This window comes from Anomaloglossus baeobatrachus, chromosome 4 (assembly GCF_048569485.1).
Source record: "Anomaloglossus baeobatrachus isolate aAnoBae1 chromosome 4, aAnoBae1.hap1, whole genome shotgun sequence".
Lineage (NCBI taxonomy): Eukaryota > Metazoa > Chordata > Amphibia > Anura > Aromobatidae > Anomaloglossus > Anomaloglossus baeobatrachus.
Window position 1 is genome coordinate 137,137,749 of NC_134356.1, and position 23,645 is coordinate 137,161,393.

At 46.1% G+C, this 23,645-nt stretch overlaps 1 pseudogene; it reads right to left on the reverse strand.

Annotated features, from left to right (window-relative positions):
- Positions 1-852: 852 nt before the first annotated feature.
- Positions 853-23,645, reverse strand: part of LOC142302336 (spastin-like) — a 113,946-nt pseudogene continuing 91,153 nt past the window's right edge.

Sequence of the window (23,645 nt, forward strand, 5' to 3'; positions counted from 1 at the left end):
CATATGAAGGCTTGATTTTGCAGGAAGAGATGTGCTTTTGAAAAAAATCTGTTAGTTTTACCATATAGTGTACTGGAAAATAGGAAATAAAAATCCAAGTGAGGTGAAATTGCAAAAAAAGTGCAATTGCATGATTGTTTTGGGGGTATTCTATTCATTGTGTTCGCTATGTGGCACAACTGATGTATTGGTATGATGCCTCAGGTCGGTATGAATTTGTAGATACACAACATGTATACTTTTACTTTTATCTAAGGGGTTAAAAAATTCAGAAGTTTATCCACATAAAGAGTAGTGCTTTTTGGTGCAATTTTCTGAGTACCGTAGTGTTCTCATTTTCTGGATTTGGGGCTTAGTGATGTCTTATTTTTTGCACCTTGAGCTGAAGTTTTTAATTATTATATTTTTGTGTGGATGTTATGTTTTTATCGCCTGTTATTGCATTTCAAAAATTGCGGCAAAAAAACCCATAATTTTGGTGTTAGGAAGATTTTTTTTTTTTTTGCCACGTCGTGAACCGATCAGATTAATTTTGATAGATTAAGCATTTTTGAATGCAGTGATACCAAATATGTGTATATTTTTCATTTTTTAACTGTTTTATTTTCAATGGGACGAATGGGGGGGATTTGAACTTTTAGGTTTTTTTTTATTTTGACATATTTTTAAAAACTTTTTTTATATATTTTTTATTTATTTTAATAGTCCCCCTAGTGGATTTTATGAATCCACTGTCTGATTGCTTGTGCATTTCTGTTGATCAGAGTTGCATTGCTCTGATCAGCAAAAATGTACTGTTCCTTTAAGAGCCGCCGCTCTGTTGGCTCTTATAGGAAGTACATTAGGGTCGTGTCAGGGATCTTGCAAAAGCAACAATCTTGTCTCTTCATTTGGTAAGAATATGTAAACTCTTTTAGTAAATCTCCTGAGAACTGCCTAATCCAACTCCTGAGGTCTGTTAGTAGCCCCCATAACAAGAATTCTGTCGTCGCCTCCAGACCATCAAACTCTATTAAAACTTCAGTTTTTTTAATCGCCTGCTTGCATCATGTTCTCCTTCTCGCCTCTCACTTAAAAGGCTACCTACCTAATCTATAAATATAATAGATGGCTGGAGCTCTCTAGCCACAGAAAACAGTTCATGCTGTTCATGATTTTTCACCTTCTCTTACTTATTTAGAGGTGAGACTAGCCACCTTTATATTAAAGAAGGTTGCATTTGATTCAGCCACTACCGACTTTGCCAACATAGTTTTTCCATTTCATGGGGAACCAAAGAGTAGTAACCAATGAGCAGGTGCTCTAAGCCCAGCGAATAATTCTGGGCAAATAAGGGCAGTTTAACAATTTCTTGCAAGGCTTGCTTGGCGAGGTCTTGTCCCGCAACGTCAGGAAACTCGACAGACGGCCCATTATCTACAACTTTATTCAAAATTAGGTTTGCAAGATTGCTATCCACATTTTTTAAAATTTTCATATCTCTTTTTCTGACACCTGTAGTGAGTGTTGTTGGTTTATTATTCGGTCTGGTGTGTTTTACGCCAGCTCCCCTTGGAGCTGAAGGATTTGAACCAGTTTGCCTATTAAAAGGAGATGACAAAGTGTTACAATTGGGTATCCTAGGTGCATTGGAAATACCAGGGGACATAGCTTTGGGAGTGACCTTAGCCCGTGGGAGAGAGTTGCAGGTAACAGAAAAGTGTCTTTCTTTTAGGAACTGCTCCTTTTTCTAGCTTGAGATGTCCATTGTGGCAAGGTAGGTTAGTAATGTCACTACACACTTCCATTTGCTTGCTCTGACCTTGCAGGTCTGCTTGCAGCATTGCCAATAACTATTCTTTGCCATTAAAAAATTTGTATTCAATTTTGCTTGTAGATGTCATGCTCTGTCATACTGCTCTGTCATACTGCTCCCTTTGTCCACTAATTTGTACTGCAATTCCTTTCTCCAGCTCTTGAATACCTTTCTTGTAACATTCAATAGCTTGCTTCTGTGATGCCCTGGCAAAACCAGGTAGTCACACAATAGGCCCCCGCATAACACCTTCCCTCACCCAGGTCACATACAGCCGACCGGAAACCCTAGTCACCCCCCTCAGGGCAAGGCAGGCAGACCAGTGGGTGGGACCAGGCAGTTAGGAAATGCCCACCTAGGGGTCTAGACAGCCCGCGGTGGGAAAACAAACAGATGAAGTTGTAGTTCAAGTTGAGAGGAGTGGAGGCTGGAGCTAGGTGTAGCTCCAGCAGAGGAGAAGTTCAAGTTGAATGGTGCCAGGGTCGGAGCCCTGGTACCTTGGCTAGGTGGCAGACGGTGGTCTCCGTCAGCAAGAGATGGGAAGATGGCTCGGCAGATCCGAGGAGGACCGGGACAGGGTTGGGGCCCGCTGTTACTGACACCTGAGACTCTACCGGAAACCGTGTACAGAGGGGGGTACTCGGACCCTGAAGCCAGGACCAGAACCAACGGCCTAGCTAATCAACCGATTGAGGGCAGGATTACAGGTCCTGTCCCAACCAAAGTCCCAAAAACAGACAACCACCCACAGAGAGGGATAGGGCAACTGCCAGGGCCTATAGATCCCACGGGTCAGCGTCAGCAGGCGCGGCTCCTCAGGCACACAGAAAGCTGGGAGCGGACTCCCGTGTTCCATACCTCGAAGTCCAAACACACAACCACAACTAGTGCAGAGGAAAAGACGGCGACCACCAGCCCGGGTGGGGGGGCCAGAGTACAACCGGCCGCAGCGGCCAGCCACCAGCACCTTGGTTTACCAAAAGACTCCTGTGATTCATTTACTTGTGTGTAACCAAAGATCCCCTGGTACGTCCGGGCACGCAAGCCCCTGCCATCGCCATACCCTGCACAGAGGCACTGGGCCCCGGGCAACAATCCCTACCCACGGAGGGGTTAACATCCAGCTGCGATTACATCTCCCCCAGTATCCCACAACAGCAGTGGTGGTGTCCCACTTCACCACACACCGTGGGTGGCGTCACGAACCGAATACAGTCAAGGCAGTACAACTATGTCCCCTTTTTCATTCGGCGTGTCTGCGTGACCCCCGGTCCGGAGGATCCCTCGAGCCACACAGCAGGTCCGGATCCGAGCAGCCCAGCTGCAGCGGGCATGGGGGAATCACACCTTGAAACTTGGCGTCACGAACAGGATTCAAACCCATCCACCTACATGGTCGAAGTGCGCCTTGAATTGGACAGTCAGCGGTGATCCGTTGAAAAGTTTTCAGAAGTCGCCATTTTTTTGCCGCCATTTTTAGGTGCGAAAAACTACAGCCCAGCATCTTCTCCCCCGAGAAAGGATGCGAAGTTGAGGCCCCACCCCCTGGGAACACGGCCGGAAGGAAACAACACCCTGAGGCCGAAAACGAAACTAACCTGCAGCACGAGGGAGTGCTTGCAAAAGACCAAGGGGGGCGGGCGAAGAGTCTGCAGCATGTGACCCGAGCAGATAAAGGGCAGAGACGCCAGGACTCTGCTACCCTTTTGTTCCTGGACACCGACAGCGAAACATGGCAGACCAGTCTGGGAAACCAGCAGCGGAAGAACCCATGCCCGGAACAGCTGACTGGGTGGAACCCCAGACCGAATGCATGTGCCGCAAGATCCAGGCTCAGGCTAGCTTCTTGTTGAAGCGATGGACGGCCGAGATGGCGGAGCTGGCTGCAGCCGTTCGGGCCCGTGAAGTGGAGGCGACCTCGGAGGAGCGGGTAAGCGACCCACGCCCCTATGTCCCACCGGGACCAGCCCATCAGGCCGAGGGGCCCGGTCTTCCCCCGTCCGCCATGCCACCTCCCTCGCTGCCCGTACCTGTGGCCGACACCCTACTCGGTCCGCTGCCACAAGTCACGGCAGTGGTACCCGTTCCATCTGCCCGTGAGAACCCGCCAGCGGAATCCTCAGGCCATGAGCACGGCACAGCCCCGGCACCTGTACCAGCTCCACGCCAGACTAAAGCCCGGAAGACATCTTCTCCAGTCCCGAGCCAGACTGCAACCCCCGATGATGGCCCCGGCAGTCCGCCCGGCTGCAGCAAAGGCGGCGCCCGACAGGAAGTCGGCAGAGGCTGAGATGCCGACCGCTCCCCAGTTGCCAGTCCCGGCTGAGGTGCAGCCGGGATGCACCTGCAGGGCAGCAGAGCGAGCCACGACACAGCAGAGCCCTTCATTGCCAGTGGTGCCGGTTGTAGCCGGCACAGAGGGTGTGCGGCTGGGCTCGGCCCCCACGCGGGTGGAGGCGGAGTACGAGGCCGGAGCACCAGAGCAATTCGGGATCAGCCAAGTAGAGTCTCAGGACTGTTGCCTCTACTGTAATGGATGCAGCAATTCCGGGCGGCTGCTGGTATTTATTGTTAGACTAGTGGGCTCCCCATAACGTGGCGCTCCCCATCCTGACAATACCAGCCTTCAGCCATGTGGCTTTATCTTGGCTGGTATCAAAATTGGGGGGACCACAGTTTTTTTTTGTTATTATTTATTTATTTATTGTGCCGCACGATATAGACCCGCCCACCTGCGGCTGTGATTGGTTGCCGTGAGACAGCTGTCACTCAGCGTGGGGGCGTGTCTGACTGCAACCAATCATAGGCGCCAGTAGGCGGGAGAAGCAGGGAATATGAGATTGAATAATGAGCGGCCGGCATTTTCAAAAGCAGGAGAAGCCGCCAGAGCAGTGTGAAAGCTGTGCAGCGCAGCGTCGGTGATTGGGGAGTATGAGAGGAGAAGAGAGGGAGGGGGAGAGAGTGGGAGGAAAGAGGGAGGGGGGGGAAAGAGAGGGGAAGAGAGAGGGGAGGAGAGAAGGGGGTGAGAGGGTTGGGAGAGAGACCAGGAGTGATTTTAAACGATTTAGATCGTTCTGCTGGACATGCCGCTTAGTGCATTGCGGCGGAATCCGCCCCCATAGACAATCATTAGACACCTTGGCGGATTCTAACGGAATCCGTCAAGGTGCGATATTTTAATGATCCAGAAAACGCTACATGCAGCGTTCCCTCCGCCCGACGCTGTGTCAAATTAACGACGCAGCGTCGTCCAGCGGATGCAACGCAGACACTTGCGTTACAGTGCGTCGTCAATACAAGTTTATGGAGAATAGCGCAGTGCGTTAACGGACTGCGCTATTCTCCGTAGCGGCGGATTGCGCTGAACGCAAGTGTGAAAGCGCCCGAATACACACACAGACACACACACACCTGGATAGTTACCTGTCCCCAGCCATGCAGTCCCCGGCACTGATGTCCTCAGCGCCATGGCCCTACTCGGGTCCACCCACTCCACACTCCGCCCCCCGCACACATTACCCCGCAGGATGGGGGCACATGTCAGGATGGTGGCTGCACCATTATGGGGCACATTCCAGCAGTGGGCCACATCACAGCATCAGCATATTTTTACTTAACTTTACACTGCTCATGGCCTTCTTTCATTACAAGCCATGGACATCATTAAACATTAGACTCATCTATTAAAACTGTTCCTTCTGTTGTTTGTCATTTTAAAACCAATAAACAATTATAAGAATACTAAATTAAACCTAACCCATCCAGCCCATTCATTACCTTTATTATTCAATCTGCTAACCTACATACACATTCTAGACTACCTGATACGTTAGAATCAGGCCACCTTCTAGTGTATATATATATATATATATATATATATATATATATATATATACATATATATATATATATATATATATATATATATATATATATATATATATATATATATATATATATATATATATATATATATATATATATATATATAAAAAAGGCTGAGTGCAGGTTTATATGTGTGTCCCGTTAAAGGAGTCCTCAAAGTTTTATTTACACACATAAAATTTTACTCATCCACATCATTTGACTCAAGGAATGTCATAAACTATGTTTTGAGGCGAAATTTTCACCCTGCGCTTTACAGTTATTTTCACCTCAAAAAACACACCTACTTACTGTTTGAGCTGTTTGGATGTGTGAAGTAATATAAACCTTCTTTCTTTTGACAGCCTGGATATTTATCAGGTTGGCTATAGCAACCAATTACAGCTCTCCTTCTATTTCGCTACAGGTTATTAATAGGAGCTCTGATTGTTACTATAGGCAAAAAAGAACATTCTTAGTATTACAGTTTATGTGTGAGTTAATATGATTTTGATGGTAACGCTTAGTCAACATTGTTATAGAGGCTGATGTAAGTCACATGAACTTACCTGTATATTAATTGTGTGGGGTTTTAGATACTCTCAATTACAGACAATAATATCTCATAAGAAAAAGAAATTTGACTGGATGATTGTCATCAGACGCTAAGGGATACGTTGCATGCTGCGACATCGCTAGCCGATTGTAGCGATGCCGAGCGCGATAGTCCCCGCCCCCGTTGCAGATGCGATATCTTGTGATAGCTGCCGTAGCGAACATTATCGCTATGGCAGCTTCACATGCACTTAGCTGCCCTGTGACGTCGCTCTGGCCGGCGACCCGCCTCCTTCCTAAGGGGGCGGGTCGTGCGGCATCACAGCGATGTCACACGGCAGGCGGCCAATAGAAGCGGAGGGGTGGAGATGAGCATGACGTAAACATCCTGCCCCCCTTCTTCCTTTCTCATTGCAGGCGGGACGCAGGTAAGGAGATGTACCTCGCTCCTGCGGCTTCATACACAGCGATGTGTGCTGCTGCAGGAATGAGGAACAACATCGTACCTGTCGCTGCAGCGTAATTATGGAAATGACCGACACTACACAGATCACTGATTTTCGACGCTTTTGCGATCATTTATCGGTGCTTCTAGGCTTTACACGTTGCGACGTCATTACCGGCGCCGGATGTGCGTCACTTTCGATTTGACCCCGACGAGATCGCAGTAGCGATGTCGCAACATGCAAAGTACCCCTAAGAGAAAAGTCGTATTACAGCTCAATCACCAATCTGAAGAAAGGGAAACAAGGCTGACAGACATGAGAACATGAGCTGATTCCTCAAGGGCCTCTGAAACCTCTCAGCAGAGAGAAGCAAGACTTTCAGACAAAATAACAAGAGCTGCTTCATCAAGGGCCACTGAAGCATCTCAGAAGAGAGAAGCAAGGCATACAGACAAGAGAACAAGAGCTGCTTCCTCAAGGACCACTGAAACAGTAACAGTGGCATCTTCTGGAATTGCAGCTACATTTTTTAAGTGGTGGTAGGAGAGCACATTCGATATTGAAGTTGCCACTTAATCTGACTCACAATGACAGCCCAATGTGTAACATTGCCTTGGAATCAGAACAGGCCAATCTACTTCAAAAGTGCAGTGCCATCATTTGGGATGAATGCACCATGTCACACAAGAGGACTCTGGAAGCAGTAGAAAGACTGCTGCAAGACTTGCGTGGAAACAATTCTATCATGGGAGGTTTAGTTGTTGTTTTGGCAGGTGACTTTCATCAAACAATATCCAATATTCCACTTAGCCATGGCAGATTTGGTACCCTTCAGGAAGTCTATCAAAAGGATGGCTTTCAAGGTAAAATTGGGGAAAAACCTTTGGTAATGACACAGTATGCCTAGAAAGGCTTTCACCTGTTTCTTTGACAGGGGTTGTGGCCAGGTCTGTATCGCCTCTATTTTACTTATTTGAGGTTCTATCACACCACTGCATACAACATACCCAAAATATTTTGTTTCCTCCATCCCCATGACATATTCGTTTTGGGTTGATGGTGACGCTTGCCTTCCTTAAAGCATCCAGTATCGCTTGGACTTTGTTCAACTGTATTCCCCAGTCTTGTCTGAAGTTGATGATGTACTCTAAGTAGGCCAGTGAATACTTCTTGTGCAGGGCCAGGACCTGATCCATGGCTTTTTGCAAAGTGAATGGAGACCCTTGCAACCAGAAAAGCATCCTGACATACTGAAAACATCTGTCTGGCATTGAAAAGGCTGTCTTCTCCTTTTCTTTCTTGGACAGCGGGAATCTGCCAATAACCCTTTGTCAGATCAAGGGTAGTTATGTACAGTGGGTACGGAAAGTATTCAGACCACTTTAATTTTTTCCCTCTTTGTTTCATTGCAGCCATTTGGTAAATTCAAAAAAGTTCATTGTTTTCTCATTAATGTACACTCTGCACCCCATCTTGACAGAAAAAAATAAATGTAGATTTTTTTGGGAAAAACTGAAATATCACATGGTCATAAGTATTCTGACCATTTGCACAGTATTGAGTTGAAGCACTATTTTGAGCTAGTACAGCCATGAGTCTTCTTGGGAATGATGCAACAAGTTTTTAACACCAGAATTTGGGGATCTTCTGCCATTCTTCCTTGGAGATCCTCTTCAGTTCCGTCAAATTGGATGGTGAACGTTGGTGGACAGCCATTTTCAGGTCTCTCCAGAGATGCTCAATTGGGTTTAGGTCAGGTCTATGGCTGGGCCAGTCAAGAATGGTCACAGAGTTGTTCTGAAGACACTGCTTTGTTATTTTAGCTGTGTGCTTAGGGTCTTTGTCTTGTTGGAAGTTGAACCTTCGGCCAAGTCTGAGGTCCAAAGCACTCTGGAAGAGATTTTCTTCCAGGATATCTCTGTACTTGGCCACATTCATCTTTCCTTCAATTGCAACCAGTTGTCCTGTTCCTGCAGCTGAAAAACACCCCCATAGCATGATGCTGCCATCAACATGTTTCACTGTTGGTATTGTATTGGTCAGGTGATGAGAAGTGCCTGGTGTTCTTCACACATTCCGCTTAGAATTATCACCAAAAAGTTCTATCTTTGTCTCTTCAGACCACAGAATCTTATTTCTCATAGTCTGGGAGTCCTTCATGTGTTTTTTTGCAAACACTATGCAGGCTTTCATATATCTTTCACTGAGGAGAGGCTTCCGTCAGGCCACTCTGCCATAAAGGCCCAACTGGTGGAGGCTGCAGTGATAGTTGACTTTGTGGAACTTTCTCCCATCTCCCTACTGCATCTCTGGAGCTCAGTCAGAGTGATCTTGGGGTTCTTCTTTACCTCTCTCACCAAGGCTCTTCTCCCACAATTGCTCAGTTTGGTTAGACGGCCAGGTCTAGGAAGAGTTCTGGTGGTCCCAAACATCTTCCATTTAAGGATTATGGAGGCCACTGTGCTCTTAAGAACCTTGAGTACTGCAGAAATTCTTTTGTAACCTTGGCCAGATCTGTGCATTGCCACAATTTGGTCTCTGAGCTCCTTGGGCAGTTCCTTTGACCTAATGATTCTCATTTTGTCTGACATGCACTGTGAGCTGTGAAGTCTTATATAGACAGGTGTGTGCCTTTCCAAATCAAGCCTTCTCAGTTTAATTAAACACAACTGGACTCCATGAAGGAGTAGAACCAGCTTAAGGAGGATCACAAGGATATGGATAGCATGTGACTTAAATATTAGTGTTTGAGCAAAGGGTCTGAATACTAATGACCATGTGATATTTATGTTTTTCTTGTTTAAAACATTTGCAAAAATTTCTACATTTCTGGGGTTTTTTTTGTCAAGATGGGGAGCAGAGTGTACATTAATGAGAAAAAAATGAATTTTTTTCAATTTACCAAATGGCTGCAATGAAACAAAGAGTGAAAAATTTAAAGGGGTCTGAATACTTTCCGTACCCACTGTACTTCTTTGGTCCTGGTCTTTTGATAAGCTCATCTACTCTGGGTGTCAAATACTCATTAGACTTAGGAACTTCATTGAGCTTCCTATAGCCGTTACAGAAGCCTCACTCCCATTGGTTTTGGCACCAACACTAAGGGACTGGACCAGCCACTCTTTGACTCTTAGATGACCTCCAGGTTCAGCATCCATTGCACCTCCTTTGAGATCACCTCTCGCTGGTCTTCTGGAATCTGATCTGGCTTCAGGTTGACACGAACATGTGGCTCCGTGAGTACCTTATGCTCTGTGACTAGCGTATGACCTAGTAAGTCTCAGAACAAATTTTTGTTCTGCTGTAACAACTCTCCACACAGCTACTTCTGAGAATGGGACAAGGTACCTGCCACCTTTATGTCTTCTATGCTGGCTTCCGACTTCACCATCAAACAGGGAGTTTCCATGGGTTCTCTCTCCTGTCAGGGCTTGATCAGGTTAACATAGTAGATCTGGTAAGGCTTTCTTCTCCCTTGGTTGAATTTTAAAATTAACTTCACCAATCTTCTCCACCACTTCATAAAGGCCCTGCCACTTGGCTACGAAATTGCACTCCTCCATGGATACCAGCAAAAATACTTAATCCCTTGTGTTGAACTGCCCCACTCTGGCCGACCTATTATAGACCCTTATCTGTGCCTCTTCTGCCTTGAGGTGGTGCTCCTTCATGATGGGTATCACTTTGACATTTTGGCCACATGCTCTAACGCACTCCTGAAGGATATGCTCTCATCTTCCCAGGACATCCAGGAGTCTACGAGGATATTGACAGTATAACAATTCATATGGGGAAAAACCTGTAGATGCTTATGGGACTTTCCTGATGGAGAACAACAGATATGGAAGAAGACAGTCCCAGTTTCGGCTGTCCTTCTCTACCACCTTCTGCAACCTCACCTTCAGGATTTTATTAAACCTTTCCACTAAGCCATCTGTCTATGGACAGCACATGGAGGTGCTGAGTTGTGCAATCTGCAGTACTTTGCACAACTCCCTCCTGACGTTTGACATAAACGGTGTCCCCTAGTCTATTAGCATCTTTGTCAGCAGGCCCGAACATGAGACTTTATGGACCAGTTCTCAAGCAATACACTTAGTGGAGGAGTTTTTTAGTGGCACCACTTCCGGCTACTGGGAGGCATAATCAAGGAAGACTAAGATACACTAATGTCCTCTACCAAACTCTACCAAGGGACCCATTTAATTAATTGTGATCTGCTTGAACAGGACCTCCATGATGGGAAAGTAGATGGGAAGTAGGGGACTGTGGAAATTGTCTACTGGGGAGGTTAGCTGGCATATCAAACAGGACTGACAGTAGTTCAGGATCTCTCTATACCAGCCTTGCCAGTAGTGTGTCTGGAGAATCTATTCCTGGGTATTGTCTACCCCAGATGACCACCCAACACATGTAAATGGGCCAGAAATATTTGGACAGTGACACAAGTTTTGTTATTTTAGCTGTTTACAAAAACATGTTCAGAAATACAATTATATATATAATATGGGCTGAAAGTGCACACTCCCAGCTGCAATATGAGAGTTTTCACATCCAAATCGGAGAAAGGGTTTAGGAATCATAGCTCTGTAATGCATAGCCTCCTCTTTTTCAAGGGACCAAAAGTAATTGGACAAGGGACTCTAAGGGCTGAAATTAACTCTGAAGGCGTCTCCCTCGTTAACCTGTAATCAATGAAGTAGTTAAAAGGTCTGGGGTTGATTACAGGTGTGTGGTTTTGCATTTGGAAGCTGTTGCTGTGACCAGACAACATGCGGTCTAAGGAACTCTCAATTGAGGTGAAGCAGAACATCCTGAGGCTGAAAAAAAAGAAAAAATCCATCAGAGAGATAGCAGACATGCTTGGAGTAGCAAAATCAACAGTCGGGTACATTCTGAGAAAAAAGGAATTGACTGGTGAGCTTGGGAACTCAAAAAGGCCTGGGCGTCCACAGATGACAACAGTGGTGGATGATCGCCGCATACTTTCTTTGGTGAAGAAGAACCCGTTCACAACATCAACTGAAGTCCAGAACACTCTCAGTGAAGTAGGTGTATCTGTCTCTAAGTCAACAGTAAAGAGAAGACTCCATGAAAGTAAATACAAAGGGTTCACATCTAGATGCAAACCATTCATCAATTCCAAAAATAGACAGGCCAGAGTTAAATTTGCTGAAAAACACCTCATGAAGCCAGCTCAGTTCTGGAAAAGTATTCTATGGACAGATGAGACCAAGATCAACCTGTACCAGAATGATGGGAAGAAAAAAGTTTGGAGAAGAAAGGGAACGGCACATGATCCAAGGCACACCACATCCTCTGTAAAACATGGTGGAGGCAACGTGATGGCATGGGCCCTTGACGTGCGTTTCGCCGTCGCTTCCTCAGAAGGGGTGTCCTTCTGAGGAAGCGACGGCGAAACGCGCGTAAAGGGGCGGTCCTTGCGGTAATTATTCACACACTTTCTTTACTCCTTATCTTTATTTTCCTTACTCTATTGTCTTTGTGCAGTTAAGGTTTTTTTTTCCTTTATACGCTGTTTAGAATGAGACATACTGTATAAAAACCTCTGTCTTTCCTGACTTGGACTCTTTAGTACGGTTCTTATGTTACCACGTGGTTGTGTGAGAGTATGCACTCTATATTTATAATTATAAGTGTCGCGGGCGGAGGGGTGGGAACGCCGCTCTTCTGGGATCGCTGGCGCTCGGGTCCGGTGCTTCTGCTCCTCGGTGGCTCGAGCACCGGGCTGGACCCGGGGCTCGAGCAGCACCTCCTCACCCCCGAGTGAAAAGGGGGAGGTTTTTGGTGGGCATTTGGGGGGATGTCGGTCGTGACGCCATTCACGGGTTGTGGTGATGGTGGGCACCACCTCTGCTGGTGACGGGGGATCCCGGGAGCGATGGCGGAGAGCAGCTGAGGTGTTGACCCCTCCGTGGGTAGGGGCTGTTGGTCCCGGGGCCTCGGTTGGGGAGGTAGGGAAAAGGTATAGGTGCAGGTGCCGAGGCGGGGAGGCAGCGTTGGCGCGGTTGCAACATTGCGGTGTAGCGCGGTGCTGGATGGCACTGTTGTACTCACTCAGACACAGAAGGACAGAGTCTCTGGTAAACCAAATGGCTGGATGGACGGGCCCCACAGCCGGCTGCGGTGTTCTCACTCTTCCCGGACGGGTTGATGGTGGCTGTTGTTTTCCTGCACCTGTGTAAGTGTATTTGACTCCTATGGCTTCCCACGGGTAGTCCGCTCCCTGGCGTGTACGTGTCGAGGGAGCCCGTTTGCCCGCAGGTGCTGGCCTTTGGATCTCTGGCCTTTGGCAGGGGCACTTATCAGGACGGGTTGGGCTTTTGCCTTCTGACGGGACTTAGGTGGGAATGAACCCCTGAGGTCCAGACCGCAATCAGATAATTTGACCTTTTCGGCGGCTCCTAGCCTAGTCGGGGTCTGAGTACCCTGCCTTGGTGCTTGGCTTCAATCTGCTCCTCGGTTTGGTACCGGCGGGCCACCGCCCAACCCCGGTCCTACGGTTCCGCTGACCTCCACCAACTCCTGCAGATGGCCACCACCATCTGCCGACCTTGCTGAACGTGCCTGGGCTCCAACCCAGACACCAACAGTTTTCACTCCTCTCACTTTCTCTGTCTACCACCAACTAACTGACTTTTCCCTCCTCCAGGCCTGTGAACTCCTCGGTGGGTGGGGTCAACCGCCTGGCTCCACCCCACCTGGTGTGGACATCAAGCCTGGAGGGTGGCAACAAGGATTTTGATTGACTGGTGTCACCTACCCAGGGGAGGGGGTGTGTGTGTGATGTTAGTGTACTGTGACCACTGGGGGTCCAGGACGTCACATAAGCATTGTACTTTATTCATTATATTAACCTCATATCTTTAATAGTACCTTCTCTACAGAGCTTTACTGCCACCTAGTGGTTATCAAAGATCTTTTACCTTTATAGTTAGATTTGTGTGGTCTTGCTCTTCTCTGCCACCTGGATGTTTGTGTATGCATTGCTGTCTACTGCCATCTAGCTGTTATACATTTGCATTACACTTTATATTTCTATTCATACTTACCTTTTTGGTGCTTTTTAGCCACCTTGAGGTTCAATAAAAACTTTGCACTTTATTTATATTTATTATACTTATTTACTAGTATTTTACGGCAACTCGGTTGCTATCTATATGTACTAAATCATATTTAATTTTGACTCTGGAGTCTTGTGAATTTGTTACTTTGTTACCGCTTGGACCAAGGTGATCTTTTGTCCTTTTCCTTTTTGAAGTGTTTTTAAAATCCTGTATATTTAAACAAAAATCTTCTTTTAAATATATCTATGTGTGGAGTTTTCCATATAGGCTTTACTAGCATCCGTGATTGGTTGGAATCACAGACGCTGTATGCTGGTCTTTCATGAATAAACAAATAAATAAATAAATAAAACAATTAGCGTAGGCCCCGCCACTTGTTAGTACCAGCACAGATAAAGCATACGGCTACAGGCTGTAGACCTCAGCCATGTGCTTATGTTGGCTGTGTATTTAAATACATTTTTAAAAAGTGGCATGTGGTTCCCCCTTAATTTTGATACACATCCATGATAAAGCATGACAATTGATGGCTGATATTTTCAGGCTGGGGATACCCATGCTTATTGGCCTCCCCACAACCATAGCGGCTTGCAGCCACCCAGAATTGCTGCATCCATTAGATGTGATAATCCCGACACTTTACCCATCTCTTCCCGATTGACCTGGTGCAGTGACAATCAGGGTAATAAGGGGTTAATCGCACCTCACAGTGGCTACTAGGCCCTAGATTAGTAAAGGGAGGCATCTATCCAAACATTTCAGCACCAAATCTACATCTCTTGGTAACTCCCCCCCCACACACAGTTTTCTGCGGAGATGCAGGTCTGGGAACTCAGTCAGAGTTCATTAAGGTCTCCTCAGGTCAAGTTAATTGTGGTCCAGCTGTGACCGCAAATAACCTGAGTGATGTCATTACTCATGACTGCAGCTCAGTCTCTGCCTGAAGCTCACAGCATGTGGACATGTTTCATAATCGCAAGCTGTGCTTTCAGTAATGTAGCAGAGCTTGGGACCTCGTGTGGATTTAATCAGACCTGCAGGGGAGTTTTGGGGGTTAATAAAGTGGGGAAGGAGAGTGCTCTTTTTTATCTTTTATTTGTAATAAAAACATTTTTTTGGTGTTTACGTTTTTTTACTTTCACTCACAGACTAGTAATGGGGGGGCTCATAGATGCCTCCCATTATTAATCTAAGGCTTAGTGGCTACTGTGAGCTGCAATTAACCCCTCTTATTACCCTGATTGCCACCGCACCAGGGCAATCAGGAAAAACTGGTTAAAGTGTCGGGTTTGTTAGATCTAATAGATGTGGCAATTCTGGGCGGCTGCAGGCTGCTATTTTTTTGCTGAAGTGAGGCCAATAAGCATGGATTTTCTCAGCCTGAGAACACTAGTCCCTAGCTGTGGGGCTTTATGATGGCTGGGTATCAAAATTGGGGAGAACTGCACATACAATATTTCTTCTGTAAATAGTCTAGGAAGTTAATAGCTGTGCCACATCAGTGTGGCCCCGCTATCAAACGCTTTGAGCTGTTTTTGCAGCTTTTTGGCCCCCCTAAAGGTGTTGTGAATGCCTTTTTTAATCCTTAAGAATTCAATGGGTTTGGCTAGGATCAGTGATCAGATTGGTGATCTGTTCGGTGAACTGAGTCGAGTTTGGCGGTCTTGAACTGATCAGATCCTCGGGAAGTGTGTTCATCTCTGCTTAAGATCCTGAGCTCTGCGCTTTTTTTTTATTCTAGAGCTGTTTTTAATGAAGACTGCTCTCAGAATACATTTAACCGCTTCCAATTTGAAAATGAGGGTTGTGGTATCAACTGCATGTTCCAAAATAAAATTAGAATTGAAAGATTGAATATCAGACACACAGATTGGGTCTAACAATAGGGACTCATTGACAATTCAGTGCTAGTAAATGATGGTACCTTAAGGGTGCAGTACATCAGTGCATGGTCTGCCCAGAGAAAATTACCAATACTGCTCAATGAAATCCAAGGAAGAGTGTAATGATCATGAGTGGTGGAGTAAAAACTGTAATCCCTATCTGAAGGGTGTTGGATCCTCTAAGGCTGCTTTCACACTACGTTTTTTTAACATGCGTCATGAACTTTTTTTGCTGTAAAAGCGGATCCTGCTTTTAGAGCAAAAAAACGCATGCAAACGCATGTGTTATTTTGCAGCATCCTGTCACTTTACGTTTATGGGTGGGTATTAGAGTCATGTGATCGGGAGTCAGTGGAACTGAACGTGATAGACTGGGAGCTGGCATCTGACAGCTGCGGAGCCTCGTAACTAAGGTAAACATCGGGTAACTTGCTTGGATACTCGATATTTACCTTGGTTACGAGCATGCGCAGCTGCTAGGAGCCGGGCTGCCTGCTCCCTGCACACGTAACCAACGTAAAAATCGGGTAACTAAGAGAAGTGCTTTGCTTGGTTACCCGATATTTACCTTGGTTACGAGTGTCTGCAGCTCTCAGGTGCGGGAGAGAGAAGAGAGGGAGAGGGAGGGGGAGAGAGGGAGGGGGAGAGAGACAGAGAGGGAGAGGGAGAGAGGGAGGGGGAGAGAGAGACTGATCAGGCGAGGCTGGTTTCTGTGCATGCTCAGTAGAGCAAGCAGGATCCTGTCTATCAGCATGCCACCATTCACATGCTTTTGCATGCAGTATAGTCAGGATCCAGCAATTTTAAGTATTTGGACGTAGCTCAAAAACACTACAAGTAGCGTTTTTGAAAAATGTTAAAAAACTGCAAGTCACTGGATCCTCACTATAACGTACGCAAACGCATGTGAACGCATGTTGACGCGAGTTCATTGCAAATGCATTGAAATGAAAACGCATTTGCACTGGATCTGTTTTTGCGTTAAAAAAACGTTCAGGACGCATGTTAAAAAAACGTAGTGTGAAAGCAGCCTAAGAGTCACAACGCTGAAGAGCACTTTTAATACGGGTAATGAATGATGTATAAGATAGGTAGGATTTTTTCTTCGAGTTCTCTAGGACTGGATCTAATATGGCATTAAGATTGTCATATGATTACTGTACCTCAGACTATGGGGGTACTTTGCTTGGTCGTAATTAGGGGCATAGAAATTTACAATTCTAAATATTTGGCCATCTATCCGTAATATGAGAACAACATATCTTGCATCTAAATCTAGAGTAAAGTCACTTGCTTGGAGTGTCAACATCAGACCCCTATGCACAAAAGGATGAAAAAGAGAGAAAATTATAAATGACAGAAGATCAGAGAAAGTAGCAGAATGACAGCTTCTGCATAAAAGATTAAATCAACACACTGAGGAGTTTGCTTAGTTCTGAGGGGCTTGACAAGGACTTCTGACCCATTGTGGGAGAACAAAAGCCAAACATGCAAGGGAGTAACTCCCGAGCGTGAGGAGTAGAGATGAGCGAACCGGTCCCGACGAGCCGAACTCGAACGGGACGTCGACGGAGGTCCCGTTCGAGTTCGGCTCGTCGAACGTTCGACGAAGCGAACTCGAGCCAATAGGCTATAATGGGAGGCAATCACAAACACATAAAAATGCATTATAAATGTACAAAAACAGTTAATAAACATTGCCATAACACTTACCGGTCCTCGCGATCCCTTCTGCACTCTGTCTCCTGCCGCTATTCCATCCGATGATCGCTGAATCCTCCCGGTGACGGCACTGCCAGCAGAGATGCAGGACCTATCGTGACGTCAAAATAGCCATGTGACCAGTCACGTGGCTATTATCTCATTGGCTACAGACTGGTCACATGACTATGACGCGTCATGTAGGACCTGCGAGTGCATCTCTCTGGTACACGGTGCACATATGTGTATCGCCGTGTACCGGCGACATGCTCTAGCACACGGTCGACTCCCCGTTCCGTTAGGGACCGGCTGACACAGCCGGTCATTAACGGAGATCACCGTTGCCATAGCAACGCAGTTAGCGGTGACGTCACCGCTAACCGCGGCTCCGAGAGCACCGTTGCTATGGTAACGCGTCTGTCAGCGTTACCGCTGTTACCGCTGACAGCCAGCACTGATCACTCACGGAGTGAAGGCTGCACGCTGCTTCCCGATTGTAGTGAGGATTGTACTGAGGATGAGGTTCCCCAGCCCCAAGTGATGAGCTGGTGAACCTCATCCTCACTACAATCGTCACTACTACTACACTAGTGAGGATTGTACTGAGGATGAGGTTCCCCAGCCCCAAGTGATGGGCTGGTGCACCTAATCCTCACTACAATCGTCACTACTACTACACTAGAAAGAAAGAAGACAGAAGAGCAGGATCGTGGAGGGCTGACAGGGGGTAATAAACATGGAGTCTCTAATGTGTCTGTGTATTTATTTCTATTAAAGTATTTTTTCTCTGTGTGGTGTCTTTTTTTTAACCCTTTATTGGAGATTCTTAATGGCCGGTTCAAACGTGCCTGACATTAAGAATCTCTGGCTTAATACTGGCTAGTAAAACAAAGCCAGTATTAACTCATGATTACCCAACAAGCCACCCGGCTCCAGGGCTGTTGGAAGAGTTGGATACAGCGCCAGATGATGGCGCTTCTATGAGAGCGCCATTTTCTGGGACGGCTGCGGACTGAAATCCGCAGCAGAGGCGCCCAGAAACCTCGGGCTAACCTGTGCTGCGGATTCCAATCCCCAGCTGCCTAGTTGTACCCAGCTGGACACAAAAATGGGGCGAAGCCTAAGTCATTTGTTTTTTAATTATTTCATGAAATAAGTGAAATAATTAAAAAAAAATGGGCTTCCCTATATTTTTGGTTCCCAGCCGGGTACAAATAGGCAATTGGGGGTTGGAGGCAGCCCGTGGCTGCCTGCTGTACCTGGCTAGCATACAAAAATATGGCGAAGCCCACGTCATTTTTTTGGTGGGCAAAAAACTTCTGCATACAGTCCTGGATGGAGTATGCTGAGCCTTGTAGTTCTGCAGCTGCTGTCTGCTCTTCTCCATACAGACAGACAGCAGCTGCAGAACTACAAGGCTCAGCATACTCCATCCAGGACTGTATGCAGAAGTTTTTTGCCCCCTGAAAAAATTATGTGGGCTTCGCCATATTTTTGTATGCTAGCCAGGTACAGCAGGCAGGTACGGCTGCCCCCAACCCCCAGTTGCCTATTTGTACCCGGCTGGGAACCAAAAATAAAGGGAAGCCCTTTTTTTATTATTTCATGAATTTCATGAAATAATTAGAAAACAAATGACGTAGGCTTCGCCCCATTTTTGTGTCCAGCCAGGTACAACTAGGCAGCTGGGGATTGGAATCCGCAGCACAGGTTGGCCTGAGCTTTCTGGGCCCCACTGCTGCGAATTGCAGTCTGCAGCCGCCTCAGAAAATGGCACTTTCATAGAAGCGCCATCTTCTGGCGCTGTATCCAACTCTTCCAGCACCTGCCTGCTATACCTGGCTAGCATACAAAAATATGGCGAAGCTCACGTCCTTTTTTTTGTAGTTTTTTGGCAAAAAAAATAAAAAATGCTTCCCTGGATTTTCCATTGCCAGTGAAGGTAACACCAAGCAGTGGGGGTTAGCAGCCAGTAGCTGCTTGGATTACCCTTAGCTAGCAATACAAAAAATGCAGCGGGAGCCCATATATATTTTTTTTAATTATTTATTTAAATAACTAAAAATAAAATGGGCTTCCCTGTATTTTGATTGCTGGACATCACAGTGCTGTAAAAATAAATCTTTAAAAATATGACGTAGCGCTCCGCGGTATTTTTGATTCTCAGCAGATAAAGCAGACAGCTATGGGTTGCCACCCCCATCTGCCTACCGTTACCTTGGTTGGCAATCAAAATACAGGGAAGCCCATTAATTTTTTCTATTTAAAAAGTAGTTAAAAAAAAAAATGACGTTGGGTCCCCCCATTTTTGATAGCCAGCTAGGGTAAAGCAGACGGCTGTAGCCTGAAAACCACAGCTGGCAGCTTTACCGTGGTTGGGGATCCAATGTGGAGGTCCCCTCAGGCTCTATTTTATAATTATTTTAATATTAATAATTACACAATAAAAGTAGGGTCCCCCCCAAATTGGATCACCAGCGAAGGTAAAGCGGACAGCTGTGGTCTGGTATTCTCAGGGTGGGAAGGTCCATAGTTATTGGGCCTTCACAGCCTAAAAATAGCAGGCCGCAGGCACCCCAGACGTGGCGCATCCACTAGATGCGCTAATCCTGGCGCTTCACCCCAGCTCATCCCGTGCCCTGGTGCAGTGGCAAACGGGGTAATAAATCGGGTTGATACTAGCTGTAAAGTCACCTGAGATCAAGCCCAGCAGTTTGTGATGTCATGGTGTCTATTAGATACCCAACATCATAAACTGTCAGTACTAACAAAAAAAAAAAAAAATCGACAAAAGAAATTTAATTGAAAAAACAGTCCCCAAAACATTTCCTCTTTCACCAATTTATTGTAAGAAAAAAATAAAGGGGTCCCACGACGACTCTGGACCGTCTAGAATATGGGGGGGGAGACACTCAGGGAATGTATCTCCCATTTTCTAGGAGTGCGGACCCTTCATGTGAGGAGTGTGGGTGCAATGAATCTGCACTCACTCTCCCCGGGTCCACAGCGGCAGAGTCCATGTCGTAATGGTTGCTACCAAAGCTGCAATGCCCTGCTCATGAGGTAAGGGCATGCCTAATCAGGAGAACTACTGTAGAGGAAGCTCTGCTCACTGGTATATAGGTGCTCAGAGGTAATAGATAAAATTAGTGAGTAACCTCGGCACTCTAAATCTCCCAGACTAAGTCAGTAAGTGACAAGGGATAGTAATGCAAAATCCCTCTTTATTGGTCCGTATTAAGAAAAAAAAATTTTCATAAGCATATATGTTTTTGTCCAAAACAAGTTACAAATGACGTTTCGGCCTCAGCCTTCGTCAGATTGGACTTATCTGCTTGTAATCATGAAAAATGACAATAATCAGTATCACATAAGAGTGAGAGAACAATAACATAAACTCGAACAATGTAGAGGTACAATTGGGATGCAGCAAAAAAATTGCAACACAGCAAGAAATGAAACACATGATACAAATGTCATAATACAGTACAAGGACAATATAGTAATGACAAATATGGGGTCAGAGTAGGCTTAGACAGCTCTGGTACGAAAGAGATGTCAATCATAAAGTAACATGTGCAGTAGGTGTAGAGCTACAGTATGCATGGCAGAGCTAATGGGTAGACTGACCATAGAAAAAGAACGGAGAAAAAGTGGAGAAAAAGTGGAGAAAAAAATGGAGAATAAGTGGAGAAAAAAATGGAGAAAAAGTGGAGAAAAAGTGGAGAAAAAGTGGAGAAAAAGTGGAGAAAAAGTGGAGAAAAAGTGGATCCATTAGATGCGCCAATCCTGGTGCTTCGCCCCAGCTCATCCCGCGCCCTGGTGCGGTGGCAAACGGGGTAATATATGGGGTTAATACCAGATGTGTAATGTCACCTGGCATCAATCCCTGGGGTTGGTGAGGTCAGGCGTCTATCAGATACCCGACATCACCAACCCAGTCAGTAATAAAAAAAAAATAGACGACAAACACATTTTTATTTGAAAAAACACTCCCCAAAACATTCCCTCTTTAACCAATTTATTAGAATGAAAAACAAATCCAGGTCTGGTTTAATCCAAGGGGTTGCCATGACGATCCACACTGTCCCAGTCAATGAAGAGCAGGATGTTCCCCATTGGCTGGGAGAGCAATGCAGTGACCTGAGCTAACATCAATAGGTCAGCCCAGGTCACTGCAGGGCATGACAAGTGCTGCTGTCAGCGAGGTACATTACCTGCGCTGATCTCCAGCACACTGACAGCCCCTGTCACTGAGTTCAATGACCGGCGCCTTCACACCAAGTATCGCGAGAGGCCCGTGACGTCACCGCTAGTCAGTCTCGGGTCGGAAGCGAGAGATGATGTGACAAGCGGCGGCCATGGAGGACAGTGACAGCGCTGAGGTCGGGATGGCGGGACTTCATCACCGCAGGTAAGCCGAGCGGGACCATGTGTGCAGAGTGTGTGTGTGTGTGTGTGTGTGTGTGTGTACATGCCGCGGGCAGGAGGGGGCGGAGCGAGCTGAGCGGGGAAGTGTGGGCTTCCTGCACGTAACTAGGATAAACATCGGGTTACTAACCAAAGCGCTTTGGTTGGATACCCGATGTTTATCTTGGTTACCAGCTTGTGGCAAGCTGCCAGCGATGGCTCCTGCACACTGTAGCTGTAAAAAGCCCTGCTTTTTGCTGCTAGAACCATTCTCGAACGTATCTAGAACTATCGAGCTTTTGCAAAAAGCTCGAGTTCTAGTTCGATCTCGAACAGCCCCCAAAATCACTCGAGCCTAGAACTGGAGAACCTCGAACCGCGAACCGCGCTCAACTCTAGTAAGGAGCAATAATACAGTATTATTGTTACTGACTTCTATTAGAATTTTAACATTGAAAAGGGTAACATTGGAAAAAGTTGCCCCAACTCCAACCCCTATATAACAAACCTACATAATAAACAACTTGGGGGCAGAGGGAGAAGGGGGGAGATAGTCATCTCCTTGGGGTCTAGAGGCTCAGATATACGAAGAGAGGGTCGAGCAGAGATGGGTCTGTCAAGATCAATCAGGGCCGCCACTAAGAATTTCAGGTCCCCATACTGGCAACATTTTCGAGCCCCCTTGGGACTCCGCCTAGGCTCCTCCACTGCTCCGCCTCCACCCCTCAAACCTCCTCCAGTCTCACTGCCCCTCTTGGAAAAACATGTGTAATATATATATGTATATATAATGTCCCCCTCCTGAAATATATGTCCCTTTCTTTGTATATATGTCCCCGTTTAGGTATATATGTCCCATCCTGGGCCCCTCCTGCTATATACATCCCCCTCCTGGGCCCATTCTGGTATATAATGTGCATTGCAAAAATATTCGGTCCCCTTGAATATTTCAACCTTTTCCCACATTTCAGGCTTCAAACATAAAGATAAATGTTAATGTTCTGGTGAAGAATCAACAACAAGTGGACACAATTGTGAAGGTGAATGAAATTTATTGCTTATTTTAAACTTTTTATAAAAAATAAATAACTGAAAATTGTGGCGTGCAATATTATTCATCTCCTTTAAGTTAATACTTTGTAGCACCACCTTTTGCTGCGATTACAGCACAAGTCTCTTGGGGCATGTGTCTATCAGTTTTGCACATGGAGAGACTGAAATTCTTGCCCATTCTTCCTTTGTAAACAGCTGGAGCTGAGTGAGGTTGGATGGAGGCGTTTGTGAACAGCAGTTTTCAGCTCTTTCCACAGATTCTCGATTGGGTTCAGGTCTGGACTGTGACTTGGCCATTCTAACACCTGGATACGTTTATTTGTGAACCATTCCATTGTAGATTTTGCTTCATGTTTGGGATCATTGTCTTGTTGAAAGACAAATCTGCGTCCCAGTCTCAGGTCTTTTACAGACTCCAACAGGTTTTCTTCAAGAATGGTCCTGTATTTGGCTCCATCCATCTTCCCATCAATTTTAACCATCTTCCCTGTCGCTGCAGAAGAAAAGCAGGCCCAAACCATGATGCTGCCACCACCATGTTTGATAGTGGGGATGGTGTGTTCAGGGTGATGAGCTGTGTTGCTGTTACATATTGTTTGGCATTGTGCCGATATAGTTCGATTTTTATTTCATCTGACCAGAGCCCCTTCTTCCACATGTTTGTTGTCTCCCAGTTGGCTTGTGGCTAACTTTAAACAACACTTTTTATGGATATCTTTGAGAAATGGCTTTCTTCTTGCCACTCTGCCATAAAAGCCAGATTTGTGCAGTGTACAACTGATTGTTGTCCTATGGAAAGACTCTCCCACCTCAGCTGTACATCTCTGCAGTTCATCCAGAGTGATCATGG